A 10,530-nucleotide genomic window follows, 5' to 3' on the forward strand; every position below is an offset into this window, starting at 1 on the left:
ATAAGGAAGCTCTGTCTGAAGAGACTAAGTGACATTCATAATTAAGATCAGCTGGTTTTTAGCAGAGTTGGTCCTGGAATCTGAGTGTTCTCTTTCATGGTCTCATCCCATGAGATAGAATCATGTTTAGTGCTAGGGTTCAAATTCCAACTCTGCTACTTATTACTGTATGGAATTAGACAGAAGAGTAAATCTGTCTAAGCTTTACGTAAATGAGTTAAGAATCTCAGGAGATTGTCATAGGGATTAATCAGAGACAGGCCGTAGGGACACATTCAAGAAACCCAGCCCATGGATGTTTCATTATGCCCCTTTTCTGACCTTTCTGCTATTTTGCTAAAATGATGACAGTATCACTACTTGGGGCATAGATGTGTGCCCAGCTGGATGGTGAAATGGTCAAGACTTCCCTGTGCAGTCTTTGCTCCAGGACAGTGGCCTTGAAGAGTTTGTCAGGTTTAGTAGGTGCAAATTCATTGTCACAGAGGGAGCTCCAGGACCAAATGCACACAGAAGTGTGGGAGACTGTTTTGGGGAGTGAGACAGCTGGAGTGCGGGAGAGGGTGAAGGGAGGGTTTAATAATGTGCAGTGGTGGTCTTAAATGTCCTACTCAAGAGCTGACTTTTTCCCCTGCCAATAGGGAGCCTTGAGAGATTCTAGAGTGAAGGAGTGACAAGATCTGAGTATCTTCAAGAGCATTGACGCATTAAGGGTAGAGGATGAGAGGATGGGAACTGGCAAGAAGTGGGGAGATGGGAGAGCTGTTTCAGAAGCAGAATGATTGGGTGTGAGAGCCCAGAAATGCCAAGATTAACCCCAGGAGTTTGGATTCCTGGGCCACAGTCATCCTGAGATTACAGGCTTGCATGGTCAGAGAGCTGGCAGTGCCATCTTGCTTAAATAGTGCTCAGGGTCCTGGATTTATTCCCCATGGTGTCTGAAGTATGGGGGCCTCTGCATAGCTCAGCACCTACATACCTAATTCATTACATGTCCCCTTGGAAGCGTTTATGTGGTCAAGACCCTGGGAGTAGAAGGGGCTTGCATTCTCAGGAAACAAAATTACAGAATAAATGATACAAAACCATCTCAGGGAGCAAAGAATGCCAGGAAGTGCATGAAACAGGGCAAGGAGGTACAAACTGATCATAGGAAGATTTCTTAGGAAATGACCTTTGATTCAACTGCTGGGCTGCATGCACTCAGCTGTGTCTGACTTTTTGTGATCCCATGGACTGTAGCCTGCCAAGCTCCTCTGTTAATGGGTTTTTCCAAGGAAGAATACTGGAGTGGGTTGCCATTTCCTTCTCCAGGGGATCTTTCTGATCCAGGGGATTGAATGTATGTTTTCTGCTTTGGCAGGTGGACTTTTTGCCATTGAGCCACCAGGGAAGCCCCTTTGATTCAAGACTGAACAACAAAAGGAATGGGGCAAATGAAGAGCTTATAGAAGAATGTATAGAAGAATAAGCAAAGAGGGCAGCAGGTGTAACAAGGAACAGAACTTCCTAGATGGCAATAGTGGTAAAGAACCCACCTGCCAATGCAGGAGACGTAGGAGAGATGAATTCAATCCCTGGGTAGAGAAGGTTCCCTGGAGGAAAGCATGGCAACCCACTCCAGTATTCTTGCTTGGAGAATTCCAAAGACAGAGGAGCCTGGCAGGCTACAGTCCATAGGATCTCAAGGAGTCAGACACAACTGAAGTGACAGAGCACATACACTCACACATTCAGGGAACAGTCAGAAGGCCAGGGTGGCTAGAAGGGGTGGAGGGGGGAGGGATGGGGAAGAGCCATAGGAGATAAGGTTAGAAAGAGAAGCAACAGCCAGATGATGAAAGGCCTGAGAATAAACTGTAGGGGGTCAAGTTGAAAGCTGAAGGAGGTTGATTCAACCTCTGCTTGACTGCCTGTCAAACGTGTGAAGATTCTGTCATATTCCTCATAAATCTTTACTTTTCCACCACATATTTTTAGCTCCTTCTATTGTTCCTCATATTATATTTTCAGTTCCTCCAATGGCTCCTATATGGCAAGGCCCTGTAGCTCTTCATGTTCTTCTCTGACCTTCTGGCTCCATGAAACTCCTCCTACACCATGCTCCATTCTACAATTGCTTCTTCTCTCCTGTTCATCCCATGCCCTAGGGATCCATTCTCCTACCTAGAAATTAGCCTACTTTTCTTACCCCCGCTGATAGTAAATAGGCTAATGATTGCAACAGCAGGATGGAGCTCAAAGTGGAGGAGAGGGCTCAGCCAGCCCTGTGGGGACCTCTGAAGCTGGGTTGACCCGTCAGAGTAGTCTGAAGGTGGGGCAGGGGGGCCAGAACTTCTATCCCCCTGTCAACCTGTCATTGGCTCTGGGTTGCTATGGGAAAGGTCATGGCACAGGAGAAGTGGCTCTCTTGTGTCCAGGAAGTAGTTTCAGGAGCTGGAGAACAAGTTCTTTATCCTCAGTGAGGAACTGGTGACATACTATAGCATCCACTATCTTAACCAAGAAGACTAGGAACTGAGGTGAGGCAAGGGTCTCTATCTCTCAGCTTGCCTTCCCTCTCTGTGTCATCACTCAGACCCTCTCTTCCCTTGGAGGAAAGTGTATGACCAACGGTATTTCCAGACTTATGTTCTATCAGCTTAGATTTACCCACTGGTTCCAACAAAAATCCAATGTTGAAATCTTACTGGTCCAGATAAGTGATCACTCCGCAGGCAAAGATTGTCAGTACAGGGATAACACTGGATCTGCTCTAATTTATTTATTTACTTTAATACTTTTATTTATTTTTTATCTTTGATTGTGCTGGGTCTTCATTGCTGCGTGTGGGCGTTCTCTAGTTGTGAGCGGGGGCTACTCTTCATTGTGGTACACAGGCTTCTCATTGTCATGGCTTCTCTTGTTGCAGAGCACAGGTTCTAGGGCACACAGGCTCAGTAGTTACAGCTTCTGAGAACTAGAGCACAGGGCCATTAGTTGTGGCACACTGGCTTAGTTGCTCTGTGGCCTGTGGACTCTTCCCAGACCAGGGATCAAATCCATGTCCCCTTCATTGGCAGGCAGATTCTGAACCACTGGGTCATCTGGGAATCCCTCTAATTTATTTTGAAAATGCAAATAATTATGAACATTAGCACTTTGCCTGTTTACAGGTCGAATGAAATACATCAATAAAAGCAAAGCACATGAACATTAATAGATGGTCAATCTACTGCTATTGTTAGGATTTAGATAGTTATCAAGGGTTGGTATCCAGGATTGAACATTCTGGAGCCCAAAGGAACAAGAAATAGCATAAGAAAGTTGAGTTGAATTTGAGGGGCAGTGAGGCAATTACGTTCACAAGGTGGATGATTTTTTAAAAAATAATATTTGTTCATTTGGCTGCATCAGGTCTTAGTTGTGGCATACAGGCTTTTCTAGTTGTGGTATGTTGGCTTATTTGCTCTGCAGCATGTGGGATCTTAGCTCCTCCACCAGGGACTGAACCTGTGTCCGCTGTATCACAAGGCAGAATCTTAGCCATTAGACCACCAGGAAAGTCCCTAAGGAGGAGGGTTTTGATGGGAGAAGAATAGTCAGCAAGTCTGGAGAAGAGCATTTCATATAAAAGGACAAACACCAGTTAACTCTGCTCCTTGGGCAACTCTTCAGGAGAAATACTGCAGAATGCTAAAAGCAGGGGGAAGGGCCTTGGAAAAGAAATATTTCCTTAAATGCAAAACTTGAAGTATAAAGACTAATATTTTGGGCCTAGCAAAGGGTAATAGCAGCTCTATTTGTGTTTTTCCCCTTATGTGCCAGACATTTAGTCCCTTGGGATCTCAAATTTGCTGGGATGTAAAAGGCATCTAGTCCAGCCCAGCCCAGCCCTCCTGAAGTTTATTCCCTTGGAAACCCTCTCTAATAAGAGGTGAAATTCTCAGAACTGGGATGGGACAGGCCTGCTGGATTCTGAGTGCCAGCTCGCCCCAGCCTGGAGACCTTAACCAGTTACCCTATCTCACCAAACACATATTATTTGCCTGTAAAGTAAGATGGTTGTTTCAGTTCAGAGGGGTGTCATGATGGCAGAGTGCTCAACTCCCAGCTGGGCAGAGAGGACACACCAAGTACATGAAAGCTCATCTGTTGCTTCCTGTCACCCATGATGAAGGGAAGCCCACCACTGACAAAGGTAACCATCCCCTTAGATAGAGGCCACTTTGCATGGTGGTCAGGTACACAGACTCTGGAGCTAGATGGCCTGGGTCTAGAGGCCTATATAGGTTACTTACCTCACTGAGCAATATTTTGTTCATCTGTTAATTGGGGCTAATGATTGTAGCCACCTTATAAGATTATACAGTGATGCTGGTGCAGTGTTTAAGAGCCACCAAGTTCACCCTACAGTAAGTATCAATATGTGCTATGTAAGCTTTGTTATGTGAATAGTGACAGCGCTACTGACCTGAGGAAGACAATACTCAAGACAGTGTTGGTTGGAAAGAAGAGTTTGGTTTATTCAGGAGGCCAGCAACCTGGGGAAAAGGCAAACTCATATCCAAGGAACAACTCCAAAGATTCTGCTCTACCATGAAAGTTTTTAAAGGAAGAATCATTTAGGGAGGTGACCAGAGCCTTCATTATCCTCCACTGTGTGCAGGCTCCCTTTTGGTTGGTTGGTGGTGAGCTAACAGGGTGGTATTTCTGGAATCTTGGGCTTAGCCTGATGTTACCATCCTCCACCTAGGTAGGGGCCTTAATTCCTACAGAAGAACACTAAGATATTCTTGTGTATTTTACTTGAGGAGGATCCAGAACCTTGCCCCATGGCTGCACTATTATTTCTTGACTGCTCCTCCTTCGTTTCTGTGTTCCCTCCCTTTGTTGTTGTTCAGTCACTCAGTTGTGTCCAACTCTTTGTGACCCCATGAACTGCAGCACGTCAGGCTTCTCTATCCTTCACTATCTCCTGGAGTTTGCCCAGATTCATGTCCACTGAATCAGTGATGCTGTTCAACCATCTCATCCTCTGTCACCCCCTTCTCCTCTTGCCCTCAATCTTTCCTAGCACCAGGGTCTTTTCCAATGAGTCGGCACTTTACATCAGGTGGCCAAAGTACTGGAGCTTCAACTTCAGCATCAGTCCTCCCAATTACTATCCAGGGTTGATTTCCTTTTGGATTGACTGGCTTGATCTCCTTGCTGTCCAAGGGACTCTCAACAGTCTTCTCTAGCCCCACAGTTTGAAAGCATCAAATCTTCAGCGCTCAGCCTTCTTTACGGTCCAACTCTCACATCCATGACTTCTGGAAAAAACATAACTTTGACTGTACAGACCTTTGTCAGCAAAATAGTGCCTCTGCTTTTTAACACACTGTCTAGGTTTGTCAAAGCTATTGTTTCTTAACTGCTCCTCCTTTGTTTCTGCAATCCCTCCTTATTTGATTAACAACTATTTGAATCTGCCCTTTGGAATTCAGGGAAGGTCAAGGAGACTGACTGAAGCTTTCTTCCTACTAACAAGAAATGGAGGACATGAAAAGGATGTGTGCCCAGGAGGGCCCTACAGGGTCCTGTTCTGTTTCAACAGCTGTTGCTTTTATACAAAAGCAGAAGAAATTTCCCTTGTTATCAGTAAGGGGCTAAAAGGACATGGAAATGGAGATTCAGACTGTATTTGCCTGTTGCACAGTTACGTCCCATCCATCATGTTACTGACCGTGACTAGCTCTTTTCTGAGTCAGAGCACATAAACTCATCACCTGGGTGTTAGCCAGAGTTAGGAAGGTGCATGACCGGAGGACAGTGGGCACCTCCACAAACGGGATTTCTCCCTCCTGCCTCCACCTGTGCCCGGCAGAGCTGCTCCTTGCTGGCTGCAACAATTTTTCCTCCTTGATCATCACAAAACACGCTGACCTAACACAACACTGGATGTAAATGGCATGTGTGTGGCATTACCAACTTTGTTACAGTTCTTCTTCCTGTGAACAAGTAGTGATCACCGATCTCCTCACCCAACTTTGTGTCAGAGGCAGGATGTTGAGAAGTAACAATCTGGGTGATCACTTACCACCCCTGCCACCCATCTCCTGAAATGAAGGTACTTCTGCTTGTTCCCCCAAACCTCAAGGCAGCTAATGCAACAGGGAGGTGGCCTCCCATCTTGATAATCTATTTACAAAAACTTTTAAGCATCCTCCTTAGGTTTAAGAAATTCCTTAACCTCAGCTCTAAGACATGGAGGCCATTTCCCCGCCCCTGCGCCCTCAGAATCCAATTGTTTGGAAATAGTTGAATAGTCTCTTAAGGGGACCCAGAGTCTTAAGTAGGACTCCTAAAGCCTTTTTTTTTTTTTTTTTTAAGCTCTTTCTACTGGACCTAGAGCCCACAGAGCTGGGTTTACTTTCTGTAAGATTCTTGTTGTTCCATCACTAAGTCGTGCCAGATGCTTTGTGACCCCATGAACTGCAGCACACCACACTCGCTTCCCTGTCCTTCACTATCTCCTGAAGTTTGCTCAGATTCACGTCCATTAGTCAGTGATGCCATCCAACCATCTCATCCTCTGTTGCCCCCTTCTCCTCTTGCCCTCAATTTTTCCCAGTATCAGGATCTTTTCCAATGAGTCGACTCTTCACATCAGGTGGCCGAAGTATTGGAGCTTCAACTTCAGCATCAGTCCTTCCAGTGAATATTCAGGGTTGATTTCCTTTAGGAATGACTGGTTTGATCTCCTTGCTGTCCAAAGGACTCTCAAGATATGGGCCACTAAGGTTTTCAGGTTCTGTTATATCCTCTTCCAGGGCTAGTGAAAGCTGTGTTCCTCCCTCCTGAGATATATGCCCATTCATAATGAAACAAGAGGGAAGGGGTCAAGGCACGACTTTTGAAAGCCTGACATAGCCAAAGGACATGAAAAACAAAACAAAACAAAACAAAACTGGTTAGAACCAACTAGGTCCAAGATGGTGGAAGATTTGACTTCCAGTAGAGCTTGAGACTCGTTATATGCTTATTGTAATACATTAGCATGCTAAATGACATAGTAACCAGTGCCATGACTGTTCAGAAGCTAAGCACAAAAGACCAAAAAGTGTACAGTGGCCAAATTCCTGGAAAACTCTAACTCCTTCCCCAGGATTAGTTAGCATAATTCTCCCACTCATTAGCCTTTGAAGTTACTCAGCCCACAAAAATTAACCATGCCATATTCTGGCATGTTTTGCCTTCTGAGATGGCCCACACTCTGTCTGTGGAGTGTGTTTTTAATACACACTAAATAAATCCACTTCTTACCTCTCACTTTGTCTCGTATTAAATTCTTTCTGCAGTAGACATCAAGAACCTGAGCTCCATTAAGTCCTGAGATCAAGTGTGTGATCTAAATTTAAAAGAAGCCAGGTTCGAGTTTCAGCCTGTAGGTGGAAGTCCCAATCTGGCTTCCAGCCGGGTTTGAGTCCTGGCACACAGGTTCAAGTCCCAATCAATGTTGCATGGTTTCAGTTAGGTCAGAACTTATAGAGACTTTTACTTGAAGGGTCCCATTTCACATGCCAATGGTTCTCCTGTTAGATCTGCCCAATGCCCCTTTAACAGCACACTCCTGTTGGAACATTCTTCCTTTCAAGGTGGTCAAGGCTGAGCAGAAATGGCTTCAAGAACTATTAAAAATTCTACTTTTTCTTCTTCCACTTCTTAGACAACCCAGGGCTCCTCTGGGGAGATCGGGATTATATCCCAAGGAGCCAACTAGGGAGCCCCTAGGCCCTGTCAGTGCTCCTCTGCTTGTGGCCCCTTGCACTCTCCATGGCCCTCCTTCACAGAGGATGATTGGGGCATTCCCTTCTACTTACTGTCTTCCTTCTTGCTGAAGCACATTGACTGGGCCCGCACCTTGGTCCCTCAGCATCTTCACCTGCATTCATCCATCAGTGCCATGGGTTACTCAGTGTGACCTAGGGGGCAACAGCCAGGAGAGTGGCTTGTCTCTTTAGTGACTTGTCCTCCTTTTCTTCCTCAGCCAATATCTGGGTTATTGAACACTCCCAACAGAAATACTCACCAAGTGAGAGTTTGAGGGCATTTGGACCCACTGCTACTTTCTGCAACTTCCCTTAGATGTTGGGGGCCACTCTGAGGTACAAAGTATAACCACTGGGTCACTCTCAGGGGCATCTCTATAAAGAGTTGTATACTGTCAGAGGCATTCTCTACCTTCTCTAAGAATGTTGATGAATTTTCATTGCCTCCTGTTGAGTGTTTCTGACTTTTCCCATTTATAGGTCTCCAGCCAGCAGCCTTCATCCCTTTGAGTAGGAGACTTCGATAATGCTTAAGTCGGGCCCTGCCCAGACTCTATGGGATCCCATGTGGGTCAGTGGTGGGCACCACTCCTGTAGCTGGTCTCCAGATCTGGTGATTGGGCTGAGTTTGGTGTTGCTGTGGCCCCATAAGGCACTGTACTAATGGGCTCTTGTATCCACTTTTCTAACCTTTTGCAATAAAGATCCAACTGCAGGATGGTGTTACAATTTAGAGACCTATCTTCTGGCCACTTTTCTTGATTTTCTATTGAGTATTGGGGCCAGGCAACATTCCTGAGAAACGCCATCTGGTATTTTGCATGGGTCAATACCCAAAAGATTTCCAATTTACAATACATTCCAATGAACAATAGTTGGGAACAGAAAAGTTATTTTCCATTCTGATGAACCACAGGGAGACAGCCATTCTCAAAGGCTGACTAATGTGAGTTATAGATACCAGAGTTTGCTTGTCCTGAGCCTGAAGGTAGCTTTTCCTATGGTTGCTAAGGAGCTCAGTTTCAATTAATTTATTAACAGAAGACAGTCAGACATTGAAGATGAGACAAACAAGGCAAAAACATAAACTAGAACCCTATGACTCAAAACCAGGGTGAACCCAGACCAACAGCCAAAGCCTCAGAAGTCAAACCCCAGTTTAGTAGTCAGCTTCTGCCACCTGGAAGGGTGAGCTCAAGAACCCTATCCACCTGTGTGTTTCCTGCACCCAAAAGTCTCTTGTTTCTTATTAAAAAAGGGACTCAAATTGCCCCCCACCCCCATCACAGAAAAGGTGGCTTCTAAACCAGAGGTCTGCAGTTTCCGCCCCGGAAGGAATGCAACCTCCCACAGTAGTAGGAAGGGAGTTCTCATTCACAGAGACCTCTGGTTCCTTAGTGGCAGGAATGCAACCTCCCAGTGATAGAAATCAGAACCCGGTCTGGAACCCAGGGTGAAATCAGAAACCCAAGCCCAACTGAGTTCTTCTCAAATTCTGCTCTAAAAAGTGAGGCTATCCTGACATCCCCACCCATTGTAGCACTGATTCTGAATTCTACTCACCCTCTGAAGTCTACTGGCATTGAACAGAGTTGTGCAGGTGGCCACTTGGCTCACAGAGAATGAGCCAGCGAACAGTCTGAACCAGTAGACACCCAACAGAACAATGTCTGACAAAGAGGACCTGGACAATCTGGCCAAAACCAGAAGCAAATTAGTCCACTTTACTCCAGTGTGGCCAGCTCTCCTTGTCCCTGGCCAGGGCACATGTCCTACCAGAATTGCCAGAAATTGTACAGAATTCAATGGGTCCATCGTTTGGGATGCTTGTAAGGAGACAAGGGCTAGCTCTCAAAGCACGGTCTCGCTAATAGCAGATGCTCAATAAATGTTGTTCCATGAATAAGTGCCTTAGGACAGAAGCAATGTGCCTACAAAACCCTCAGGATGTGGCCTCGGAACCTCTGATCTCAGTGTGGTATCTAGGACACCCTTTCCTGGGTCTGTGAACATTTTCTCTGCAAAGTGCAGTTATTGGAAAGGAAGGTCTCCAGCACCAGCAAGACTCTCTGAGGCCCTCCCCCATATCAGCTCCTCTTTGAAGTACCTAGATAATATAGATAACAGTATTTGATGCAAGTTTCCTGAGTTGTTTTGTAGACATGAACCCAGCTCCCTCCACCCCTCCACCAAATGAAGAAACTGCCTTCTGCCCGCTGCGCCCGCCCCTCACCCCCAAATCTGCCCTTTAAAAATACTTTGCCAAAATCCTTTGAGGAGCTGGAGACTTTTCAGGGTATGAGCCAACTTGTTTCCTTGCATGGCCTTGCAACAAACCTTTCTCTGCTCCAAACTCAGACTGTTTCACTGTTTGGCCTTACTGTGGGTTTGGCACAGAAACTAGCATTAACAGGTCCCTTTATTTTTTTTTATTTTTATTTTTTCATTTATTTGTATTAGTTGGAGGCTAATTACTTTACAATATTGTAGTAGTTTTTGTCATACATTGACATGAATCAGGTCCCTTTAATAGCTCTCAGACTACAGGAATCTTGAGAACAGATCTGAATTAAGGATCCGAAACCAAGCCATCGGACAGCGAGGAACAGAGGAATCCAGTCTCTTGAAGTTGGTCAGAAGAATCAGACGACAGGACAAGCAAGGGTGGACAGAGGTCAGGGAGCAGATGGCAGATGACGACGGTGGGGGTGGGAAGCACAGCGGCTAGAGCCTGAAC

This window comes from Dama dama, chromosome 16 (assembly GCF_033118175.1).
Source record: "Dama dama isolate Ldn47 chromosome 16, ASM3311817v1, whole genome shotgun sequence".
NCBI classification, from domain to species: domain Eukaryota; kingdom Metazoa; phylum Chordata; class Mammalia; order Artiodactyla; family Cervidae; genus Dama; species Dama dama.